Source organism: Bombina bombina, chromosome 4 (assembly GCF_027579735.1).
Source record: "Bombina bombina isolate aBomBom1 chromosome 4, aBomBom1.pri, whole genome shotgun sequence".
Classification (NCBI taxonomy): Eukaryota; Metazoa; Chordata; class Amphibia; order Anura; family Bombinatoridae; genus Bombina; species Bombina bombina.
This window is the reverse complement of record NC_069502.1, coordinates 562,324,453-562,337,509: the sequence shown is the minus strand read 5'-3', so window position 1 is coordinate 562,337,509 and position 13,057 is coordinate 562,324,453.

Sequence of the window (13,057 nt, the reverse complement as noted above, 5' to 3'; positions counted from 1 at the left end):
TATAGCTGTTTTCTCGTAGATCTGCACTTATCAAACCTCTGCAGGAGGAGTAAAGTAATTCATACCATTCTTTCACCTCTAAGTTAATACCTATATCAGTTTCCCATTTGCACATGAGAGGGGACTTTTCCTCGTTTGTTGCGGATTGTAGAGCTATATAAATTCTTGAGATGATGTGTTTCTGCCTCAAATCAGCGCAGCATATTTTCTCTAACATGGTGCTGAGGTGATTATGTGTGTTTGAAAGAAATTTATGTAGTGATTTGCAAGTATAAGTACCACCTAAGGGGTTCTGGTGTCAGCTTCTCCTGGATTTGCCTAAAAGTTAATGGTTTGTTGTGTAGTACTATGTCTCCTACCCTATAAAGACTCTTATTTGCCCATTTGTCTAATTGTTTCCTATATTCCTTTGGGATAAGATATCTAAATGGTGTCTTGAATGAGTATTCTGGGACCAGTCTTTTCTTTTTATATAGAGTTCTCCAGTGCTCTACTGAGTGACCGGTGATTGGAGAGTAAGCATGGAGCACCTGTAAAGATACAGAAGTGTCCCATAATAGAGCGTCTGGGGGTTCAGAGTCTCCCAAGTCTGCTTCTAACCCTATCCAAACTATGTCTGTGTTAGATGTTCCTATTAGCGCTGTCTGGGCCAGTCTTGAGGCATCATAATAGTCCTTTAAGTTAGGTACTCCAATCCCTCCCAGCTGTCTATGTTTTGTTAGCGTTTGAAAGGGGATTCTAGAATGTTTTTTGCTATTAATGAAATTAATAAGTTCAGATTGCATTGTTTCCAGTTCTTTTTTTGGAACTGGGATAGGTAACGTTCTAAACAAGTATAACAGTCTTGGAAGAATATTCATTTTTGTTGCCGCTATTCTGCCATACCATGAGAAGTTAAGATGCTTCCACTTTGCTATATCCCTGCGAATCTCTTTATATAGGGGCAAATAATTGATCCTATATAGTTCCTCATATTGAGCTGATAAATTAATTCCCAGATATTTAATATATGATTTGACCCAAGAAAAATCAAAATTGAGTTCAATTAGTTTTTTTGTCTGAGGCGGCAACGCTATTGCCATTGCTTCGCTTTTATCCATATTTATTTTATACCCCAATATTGCAGAGAATCGGTCAAGGACGTCATAGAGGTTGGGGAGAGAAGTTAAGGGTTTGGTCAATGTCAGCAAAACGTCATCTGCGAAAAGGGCAATCTTATGATCCCTATTTTTAAGTTGAAAACCTGTAATATCAGGATTTTGCCTAATACAGGCAGCTAAGGGTTCCATACAAAGCGCAAATAACAACGGCAAAAGTGGGCATCCCTGTCTAGTTCCGTTTTTAATATTTATAAGTTTTGAGTGGTGTCCAATAGCCCTAATCGTAGCTGTAGGTGCAGAATATATACCTTGTAAAGCAGTGACAAAGGGGCCTCCAAATTCCATTTTCTCCAAGACAGCAAACATATACCTCCAGTCAATTCTGTCAAACGCCTTCTCCCCATCCAGTGATAGGACCAGAGAAGGCGTTTTCGTCTTTGTCAATTGGGTAATGGTTGTAAGTATGCGTCTAATGTTATCAGGGGCTTCCCTGCCCATCACAAACCCAACTTGATCTGGATGGACCATTTCTGGCAGTATCAACTTAAGCCTATTAGCTAGTATCTTGGTAAAAATGTTAATATCTTGATTTATGAGAGAGATGGGTCTATAGCTAGCACACCATTTGACGTTTTTCCCCGGTTTGGGTATCCTGCTCTGAGAAGGTCAGGAGGTATCGTGTGGCCCTGCATGATATGATTGGAGAATTTAACCAAGTGGGATACCAATGAGGATTTGAACAATTTGTAGTATTCCCCTGGTAGTCCATCCGGGCCAGGGGCCTTTCCTGGCTTTAAGTCTTTTACTGCCTGTTGGACTTCAATCACCGTAATTTCTTGATTTAACTTATCTCTATCTTTTTCGGTCAAGGAGGGCAGTTGTGTTTCGTCAAAAAATTTATGTAGCAGAGTTTTAGTATGTACAGACTGAGCCACTTTATTCCCGTCATATAGATCACTGTAATAGTTAGCAAAACAGTCAACTATTTCCTGTGGATGAGTAGTGGTTGTACCGTCATGTTTCTGAATCTGTGCTATAGCCGCTACTCTCAATTTTTCATGAATTTTATTAGCCATATATTTATCCGGCTTATTGGCATAGATATAGTAATTGGTCTTAAGCCGGAATGCTGCCCTGACTGACTGGTCGTTAAGAATGTTAGCTAATGTCAAACTTTTTTTTGTAGTTGCTGGTAAACTATCTTAGATTGTGTAATTTTGTGTTGTTGTTCTAATGTGCTTATTTCGTTTTGAAGTTCTTTCCTTTGATTATTATATTTTTTAACCAGGACAGCTTTTTCTTTTATTAATAATCCTCTTAAAAATGTCTTGTGGGCTGCCCAAGTCGATATGGGGTTTTCCGTTGTTCCTGTATTAATCTCCCAGTATTCCCTCATTTGTCGTGTTACTGATTTCAATGTTACTGGATCTTTGAGGCAAAAAGAGTCAAAAGTCCATGTTTTAGCTCTTTCAGTAGGTTGTAGGGTACCTATTCTCAGCTGCATCATCGAGTGGTCCGACCACACACAGGAGTGAATGTTGGCTGATTCTAAAGAGGGTTGTAGTATTTGACTTACGAATATGTAATCTAACTTTGTGTATGTCTTGTGAGCCGCTGAGTAATACGTGGTATCTACCGTGTCTCCATATAGGGTCTTCCAGGAGTCAATTAAGGTATGTGTGCTCAGGTGATCAAGTATCGTTTTAGCCTTGCTATACTGTCTATGTTGTTTGTTGGACATTAGTTGGGGACTTGTTCTAGATTGTAAGGCAAGATCAATATTAAAATCTTCTGCCAATATTGTTCTAGACTGTGACCAATTTATCAGCTGATGCGATAACAGCCTGAAGAAGGTGTCTTGCTTATCATTAGGGGCATATACCTTACAAAGTGTGATTTCAGTACCTTGTATATGGCCCCTGACTATCAGGTACCTGCCCTCTTTATCTTTAATTGTTTCTGTGTGGACGAAGGGTATAGATGAATGTATCAGTATGGAGACTTTTCGTAGCATGATAATGTAGTGGGAATTCTCTAGTCCAGTATCTAGGTATCTGTGAGTCTAAAAAATGTGTCTCCTGTAGGAAAATCACATTGGCTCGTAAAGATCTATATTGTGTGAGTGCTGTTCTACGCTTAATATCTGAGTTTAGCCCCCTGACATTGTGTGAAATCAGGTTAATCGCCCATGGCTCCATAGATAAAACAGGTTTCATAGCTGTTGTTGTATATAGCTCCTGGTATTCTGGGTCTATATTGGCCTAGGTTTTCTCTGATTTGGGTCTGTCCCCCTGCCCCATAAGCTACACATAGAAAGAGGGGTCTCCTACCAACTTCAGTGTTTCCCCAAATACTTGGTATTGTATGGTAACTAAAAGGTACATAGCATTTCAATGACCACATGTCTGTAAACATCTTAAACGTATAAACTAAATATATCCATTCTAGATAAATAACAGTAATTAAGCTAATAATATGAAATAGAATTTGCATTAAAAAAAATATTTCAGAACTTTTAACTCGTGCAATTAGAAAAAAATACACTTCAAAATGTTGTGTGCATAGTAAAATAAACTTTGGTTATCTCTAGGTTAGAAAGTGCGCGGGGATTTGCCTCAGGTCTGTTATAGGCTCATCCCCTAGTCTTAAGTGTTCATCCTGATATACAATTTAAACCGTATAAACAGCTATAACTAAACCCAAAGGTTAAGTAGTATCTATTACTGATGTCCAGTGTAGCTCTTTTCAAGAGCTCAATATGTTTTAAAAAACATCACAGTCAGAGAAATATTCTTATCTCCAGTTCCGCCTGCCTCAATAATGTCCTTGAAACAAGTCTCCTCTCCGGCTAGGTCAATTCTGGCTATTTTTTTTCTCCCCCTTTTCTTCTTCCTTCCCTTTTTTTCTTTTCCTCCTTCAATGGGCTTTGTTTCCATTAAATTTGCAGATTCCTGGACTGATCATGTTTTCTATTTTTTCTTTGGGACTTTCGACCATTTAACCCTAGGAGTTGGTCCCAGTTGTGCAGAGTTGCGGGATGTATTTTGGTCCTGTGATAAGGTTGGCAGCTCCGGGCATTCCAGATTGAGATGTTTACAAATCTGCGGTATTTCTGACAGCTTGTCAATTGAAGTTGATCTACCCTCATGCTGAATGTATAATGCTAATGGGAATCCCCATCTATAGGAGATTTGATTTTTACGCAGCAGCTGTGTGAGAGGTCGAAGTGTGCTTCGTCTCTGCAAGGTTCTTAGGCAGAGGTCCTGATAGAACTGGATAACTGTTCCTTTAAATTTAAAGGTGGGGTTTTTTTCTGGCCGCCGCCATTATTTCTTCCTTTTCTTGAAAGCGAAACATTTTTACAATTATGTCCCTTGGAGGGTCTCCTTTTTTCGGTGGTGCTCTTAGAGCTCTATGTGCTCTCTCCATTTGAAATTTGCTCTCATCTTTATCTTCTGTAATGGCTTGGAATAATTGCAATAGAAAGTTTGCTATCTCCGGTGCTGTCACTGTTTCAGGTATGCCCTTTAACCTTATGTTACATCTTCTTCCCCTGTTTTCCAAGTCTTCCAGTTTATTATTGATGTCAGCTATTTCTAGTTGTTGGGATGATATTTGTTGTTGTAGATTGGCCATATCCTCAGTTATAGAGTCCTCTCTATCTTCCAATGTCTCAACTCTTGTGTCTAGTTCCTGTAGATCTTGTTTTATGTCCACCAAGCTATTAGTGACAGTATTTTGTAGCGTATCCATTTTCTCCAGCATCTTGTCAAAGATGTTGTTAATATCTTGTTTCGAGACTAGGTTTTGGAGATCAGCTTTTGTAACAGAGATCATATCAGTATTGTCAGATTGGGGTTCAGAGTCTGAATCCATTTCTTCTTCTGGAGGTGGTGTCTCTCTTTCTGGGGTTTTCCCTCCCTTAGTGGGTTTAAAGAAGGGGTGCTGTGTGGTGGTTTTAGAACCAGTATGTAGTTTATTTTGTTTTCTAACCGACATAGTTCAGTTAAATAGGAGCATTTGGTCCCCTGTTGCTCAAGTTTATGTTTTGTCTCCACTCACAGTATGCAGGTTAAGTTGGTAATCAGAGTGATTTATCTCCTTCCATGATTATTACACATGTCTCTTAAAAGCATATTCTCTCCACTGCCTTCAACCCTCTTTTTATTATCATTTGCACGGTAAATACCAATCCCATTGAAAAGTAAGCATAGTAGAGTATTGCAGCTGCAGTAGTGATAGATAAGGCTGAGTAAATAACTATGCGATTGTTTGCTTCAGTGTAATGTCTCTCTTTTACCTGCTGCAGGGTCATGGACAGCATATCTTCTGAATCATCTTCAACCCTCCTTTTAGCATAGTTAGCTGTTACAGATCATGTTTACCACTGGTATAAAAAGTTTTCCCAGCTGCGCTCTTTAGTTGTTTCCCACGTGTGCGCATAGGCGTATGGCCCCGCCACGCTATATTCTTCTGTATCTTGTTATGTTTTTGCCCCTTGACATAGATAACAGTAAATCGACTTACCGGATGTCTTGATACTTCTCACATTGTGGTCTCTTGGCTTCCGTGACCCCCACACAGCCGCTGTGAGTGTTAAATTGCTCTCCGTATGCAATCTTCAATCCCCAAGATGGCGGATCTGGTTTTCTCTCTGTTGCGTACCTTGCCCACGATATATCTCTTCCTCCTTGTGACTCTTTAAAGTCGAGCCCAGCAAAATTATTGTCAGTGGTCTCAGAGGTGCAGCATTTTGCTAGTATTCAGGTTGCCATTATTAAAGTTTAATACACTTTCACTACTTGCTATGCACAGAGCTCAGTGATTATGCTGCCATCACTGAGCTCTTCCAGGCTCCGCCCCCGTAGGTTACTAATTTAAAGGGACAGTATACACCAATTTTCATTTAACTGCATGTAATAGACACTACTATAAAGAATAATATGCGCAGATATAAAATATGCACAGATATAAAAAAATCCAGTATAAAATCTTTTAAAAACTTACTTAGAAGCTCCCAATTTAGTGCTAAATTACAAGTAGTATGGTATTTTGCTAATATTACAAGTTGAAAAACATTTTTTGCTCTAGTTCAAAAATCCGAACTTAGAATATTGCATGCGCGTTCATGTATCCCCCCATAGAAGTCAATGGACAAAAAAAGTGGAAAACCCCCCACTCTAGTGCAAATACCATAACAAATTCTCATTAACTCTAACTCGACATGAAAATATGAAAATTTCATATTCCAATGTTCTTTAAGTAAAAAAATATGTTTTATTTATTCATAAATAAATATTTCTACATATATATGATTTTTTTTAAACAATTATATATTTATACCTATATATATTTATGATTAGATATAGTTATAGATATATACTGATATATATAGGAATATCTATTTAGAAATACTTCAAACATATTCTAATACAGAACACTGGATTGCAAAATACAGTAAATACATATTTAAAAATTGAAATGAATATTGCATAAATAAGTTTTTACATGTTTTCATCTACTTAACGGCAAAAGGTTCTCATGCACTTATATATATATATATTTATGTGTTTATATGTGTATATTTGTCTGTAAATACATATATACACATACAGTATAAATACATAAATACATACCTGTATGTACACATATATAGACATATTTATATATACATACATATACATCTTTAGCCATTAATATATATGAATCTCTATGTTAAAGCCCTTTGGCAGGTTTTTTTTTTTTCTAACACCTGAGATTTCATATTTTTGAGCCCTTGTAATTTTTGTGCGCAATTTTTTTAAATAATTTTATTAGATGGTGTTATTTTAAGTGTAACTATACTTTGTAATGTATTTTTGATGTATGTTGCAAAACAGTTAACCACAGCTCTGAAATCTCAATAATGATTTCACTCAACTTGTAATAGCGCAATTTAAATGGAATTCCCTTAGCACTGTTGATGAGGTTAGGCTGGGACACACACTGAAAGGAGAGCAAACCCCCCTCCCCTGCATATGAAAAGACCCATTATACAAACAGACGCAATCTGAAGTCTGTATACATCAGTATACATCTAAAACTTGGGGCGCGATCCGATAAACGGCGTAGTTTGCGGCGCAAGCGAGGGAACCCGCGTCGCCCGCAGTTTCAGCTCGCAACTCGAGCTATCCCATATACGGCACCATCAGATGCTAACGTGCCGTAAGTCGGATAAACCAGTGATGTCCAGAAATCTGCGCAAGTACAAATTTCTGGCGTCGCCAGTGACTTGCGCCACGTTAGAAACTGCCGGCGCCTACAAAACCTGACTAAAGTATGAAATCACCAGCACTGTCTAACACGCCTCCCTAACATAGCCCGACACATCTAACACGCCTCACTAACATAGCCTGACACGTCTAACACGCCTCCCTAACATAGCCCGACACGTCTAACCCTCTATACGCTATCCCCCTCTCTATCCTAACAATAAAAAATGTATTAACCCCTAAACCGCCGCTCCCAAACCCCGCCGCACCTAATAAAGATATTAACCCCTAAACCGCCGCCAGCTATATTAAATCTATAACCCCCTAAAGTGAGCCCCTAACACCGCCGCCATCTACCTTACCTACCCCCTAAAGTGAGCCCCTACCCCGCCGCTATCTATTTTAAAATTATTAACCCCTAATCTAATCCCCCTACCCCGCCGCCATCTATATTAAATTATTTAACCCCTAAAATACTAAACTATCCCTACCACTAAACCTAAGTCTAACCCTACAAATAGCCCTGAAAAGGGCTTTTTGCGTGGCATTGCCCCAAAGTAACAGCTCTTTTGCCAGCCCTTAAAAGGGCTTTTTGCGGGGCATGCCCCAAAGAATTCAGCTCTTTTGCCAGCCCTTAAAAGGGCTTTTGGCGGGGCTTTGTCACAAAGTAAACTGCTCTTTTGCCTACAATCTACATCCCCCTACACCGCTGCCACCTATAATAAATGTATTAACCCCTAATCTAATCCCCCTACACCGCCGCCAGCTATATTAACTATATTAACCCTAATTATATTAGTTAATATAGTTATTATATTATATATATTAACTATATTAACCCTAATTATATTAGGGTTAATATAGTTAATATCGTTATTATATTATATATATATATATATATATATATATATATATATTAAGTATAATAACCCTATCTAACTCTAACATCCTAACTAAACTCTTATTAAAATAAATCTAATATTAATATTATTAATTAAAATATTCCTATTTAAATCTAAATACTTACCTATAAAATAAACCCTAAGATAGCTACAATATAATTAATAATTACATTGTAGCTATGTTAGGTTTTATACTTATTTTACAGGTAAATTGTTAATTATTTTAACTAGGTATAATAGCTATTAAATAGTTATGAACTATTTAATAGCTACCTAGTTAAAATAATTACCCAATTACCTGTAAAATAAATCCTAAGATAGCTACAATATAATTAATAATTACATTGTAGCTATGTTAGGTTTTATACTTATTTTACAGGTAAATTGTTAATTATTTTAACTAGGTATAATAGCTATTAAATAGTTATGAACTATTTAATAGCTACCTAGTTAAAATAATTACCCAATTACCTGTAAAATAAATCCTAACCTAAGTTACAAATACACCTACACTATCAATAAATTAAATAAACTACAAATATCTATCTAAAAATACAATTAAATAAACTAAACTAAATTACAAAAAAAACCAAACACTAAATTACAAAAAATAAAAAAAAGATTACAAGATTTTTAAGCTAATTACACCTATTCTAAGCCCCCTAATAAAATAATAAAGCCCCCCAAAAATAAAAAAATTCCCTACCCTATTCTAAATTAAAAAAAGTTCAAAGCTCTTTTACCTTACCAGCCCTTAAAAGGGCCTTTTGTGGGGGCATGCCCCAAAGAAAACTGCTCTTTTGCCTGAAAAAAAACACTATAACACCCCCCAACATTACAACCCACCACCCACATACCCCTAATCTAACCCAAACCCACCTTAAATAAACCTAACACTACCCCCCTGAAGATCTCCCTACCTTATCTTCACCACGCCGGGCCGAACTCCTCATCCGATCCGGGTGATGTCTATCCAAGCGGCAAAGAAGAGGTCTTCATCCCGGCGATGTCTTTATCCAAGCGGCAGCAAAGTCTTCTTCCATCGGGCAGCATCTTCCATCAAGCGGCATCTTCAATCTTCATTCTTCGCTCCACAGACGCGGAGCATCCATCCCGGCCGACGACTGAACGACGAATGAGGTACCTTTAAATGACGTCATCCAAGATGGCGTCCGTCGAATTCCGATTGGCTGATAGGATTCTATCAGCCAATCGGAATTAAGGTAGAAAAATCTGATTGGCTGATTGAATCAGCCAATCAGATTCAAGTTCAATCCGATTGGCTGAACCAATCAGCCAATCAGATTGAGCTCGCATTTTATTGGCTGATCGGAACAGCCAATAGAACGCAAGCTCAATCTAATTGGCTGATTGGTTCAGCCAATCGGATTGAACTTGAATCTGATTGGCTGATTCAATCAGCCAATCAGATTTTTCTACATTAATTCCGATTGGCTGATAGAATCCTATCAGCCAATCGGAATTCGACGGACGCCATCTTGGATGACGTTATTTAAAGGTACCTCATTCGTCGTTCAGTCGACGGCCTGGATGGATGCTCTGCGTCTGTGGAGCGAAGAATGAAGATTGAAGATGCCGCTTGATGGAAGATGCTGCCCGATGGAAGAAGACTTTGCTGCCGCTTGGATAAAGACATCGCTGGGATGAAGACCTCTTCTTTGCAGCTTGGATAGACATCGCCCGGATCGGATGAGGAGTTCGGCCCGGCGTGGTGAAGATAAGGAATGGAGATCTTCAGGGGGGTAGTGTTAGGTTTATTTAAGGGGGGTTTGGGTTAGATTAGGGGTATGTGGGTTGTAATGTTGGGGGGTGGTATTGTTTTTTTTTTTTCAGGCAAAAGAGCAGTTTTCTTTGGGGCATGCCCCGCTAAGGCCCTTTTAAGGGCTGGTAAGGCAAAAGAGCTTTGAACTTTTTTTAATTTAGAATAGGGTAGGGATTTTTTTATTTTGGGGGGCTTTATTATTTTATTAGGGGGCTTAGAATAGGTGTAATTAGCTTAAAAATCTTGTAATCTTTTTTTTATTTTTTGTAATTTAGTGTTTGTTTTTTTTGTAATTTAGTTTAGTTTATTTAATTGTATTTTTAGATAGATATTTGTATTTTATTTAATTTATTGATAGTGTAGGTGTATTTGTAACTTAGGTTAGGATTTATTTTACAGGTAATTGGTAATTATTTTAACTAGGTAGCTATTAAATAGTTAATAACTATTTAATAGCTATTATACCTAGTTAAAATAATTAACAATTTACCTGTAAAATAAGTATAAACCCTAACATAGCTACAATGTAATTATTAATTACATTGTAGCTATCTTAGAGTTTATTTTATAGGTAAGTATTTAGATTTAAATAGGAATATTTTAGTTTATAATATGAATTAGATTTATTTAATAAGAATTTAGTTAGGGGTGTTAGGGTTAGATAGAGTTAATATAGTTTATATAAATACTATAGTAACTATATTAACAATTTTAACCCTAATATAATTAGGGTTAATATAGTTAATATATATATAATGTAATAACTATATTAACTATAATATACTTCGGGTTAATATAGATAATATAGCTGGCGGCGGGGTAGGTAGATTAAATTAGGGGTTAATAATTTTAATATAGATGGCGGCGGTGTAAGGGGCTTACATTAGGTTTTAATACTATTAATATAGGTGGCGGCGGTGTAGGGAGGGCAGGTTATAGGGCAAAAGAGCTGTTTACTTTGGGGCAAAGCCCCGCAAAAGGCCCTTTTAAGGGCTGGTAATAGAGATAATTATTTTAGGGGGATTAGATTAGGGGTTAATAATATTAATATAGCTGGCGGCGGTATAGGGGGATTAGATTAGAGGTTAATATTTTTTATATAGGTTGCGGCGGTGTAAGGGGTCAGATTAGGGGATAGATAAGGTAGATGGCGGCGGTGTAAGGGGTTCACATTAGGGGATAGATCAGTTAGATGGTGGCGGTTTTAGGGGCTCACAGTAGGGGGTTAGTTTATGTAGATGGCGGTGGGGTCCGTGAGCGGCGGTTTAGGGGTTAAATAATTTATTAGGGATTGCGGCGGGGGATCGCGGTTGACAGGGAGATAGACATTGCGCATGCGTTAGGTGTTAGGTTTTATTTAGCAGATCGCGATTGACAGTTAGATAGACATTGCGCATGCGTTAGGTGTTAGGTTTTATTTAGCAGCTAGTTTAGAGAGTTACGGGGCTCCAATACTCCGCGTAAGGCTTCTTACGGCTGCTTTTTGTGGCGAGTTGAAAAAGGAGTAAGATTTCTCCATTTTCGCCACGTAAGTCCTACGCTGTATATTGGATACCAAACTGCGCGGGTTTGGTATACCTGCCTATGGCCCAAAAAACTACGGGCGACGGCAGAAATATACTCGCGTAAGTTCTAGGTTACGCCGTATATGTGATACCAAACCTGCGCAAATATTGGCGTCGCCGACTTTTGCGGGGCGACGATTTTTATCGGATCGACCCCTTGTTTAGGAGTCTGAAAATCAGCACAATGATATTTAAAAATAATCCAAACTATACATTTTTACAAAAGCACCCTCAAAGGGGCTATATAATTGGATCATCTACAAAACATTTATGCACTCGAAGAACTTCATCTCATGAGGTGACAAAACACGTTGCTGAAGATGTTTCAGCAAAGTCTTATCTCAACAGTAACAGGAAACAAGTACCTGTTTCAATTCTGTGTTCTACTTGGAAGCAGCTCTGTAAACAAACCTTGCAGGTTTCTGTGTTTACTTAAAGTCCCTGTTCAAGAGACATCTGCATTAAGGTTTAATCAATCGGTGCTTTCAATGTTTCCATCATTATCTAGAATTTTCTTGTTTCAATTTTAATCTCCGTTTCATTCTAGTTTTAGTTTTGGCAAACTATAAAAAATGTACTCTTTTAACAAGCAGTGATGCTACCCTAAACACTATCCGACGAAAATGTATTAGTCATATAAGGATTAGTTCTCATGTTACAGTCACATTAAAACTTAAATGGACACTGAACCCAAATTTCTTCTTTTGTGATTCAGATAGAGCATGCCATTTTAAGCAACTTTCTAATTTACTCCTATTATCATCATTTTTTCTTCGTTCTCTTGCTATCTTTATGTGAAAAAGAAGGGATCTAAGCTTTTTTTTCTTGGTTCAGCACTCTGGACAGCACATTTTGATTGGTGGATGAATTTATCCACCAATCAGCAATGACAACCCAGGTTATTCACCAAAAATGGGCCGGCATCTAAACTTACATTCTTGCATTTCAAATAAAGATACCAAGAGAATAAAGAAAATTTGATAATAGGAGTAAATTAGAAAGTTGCTTAAAATGTCATGCTCTATCTGAATCACGAAAGAAAATTTTTGGGTTCAGTGTCCCTTTAATGCTCTAAATATCTTTCAGGCCAAAGCGCACAGAGTAAAAACATTTAAATAAGTCTCAATTTCTTGTCCCAGCTAATCCCGGAACATGAGTATAAGTTTTTGTTGTTGTTGTTGGAGACAGTGAAGACAAATAAACAATTTTAAAATCTGCTAATACGTTACCTGCTATTAATTATTTGTGCATAGAATCATGAAAAGTAGAACGAACGTTCTATATATTAAACGCAGACCACAAAATAATAACACTCTAACTCAATCCTTGGATTGAAAAATTGTGCACCTGGATAGCACTCTTTCCCCAATCTAGGGTGGCAAGATTTGGGCACAGGCTGAATAACTATGTACAGTTATTTTGTGACAGTTTCATAAAGAAATCATGCATAGACAAC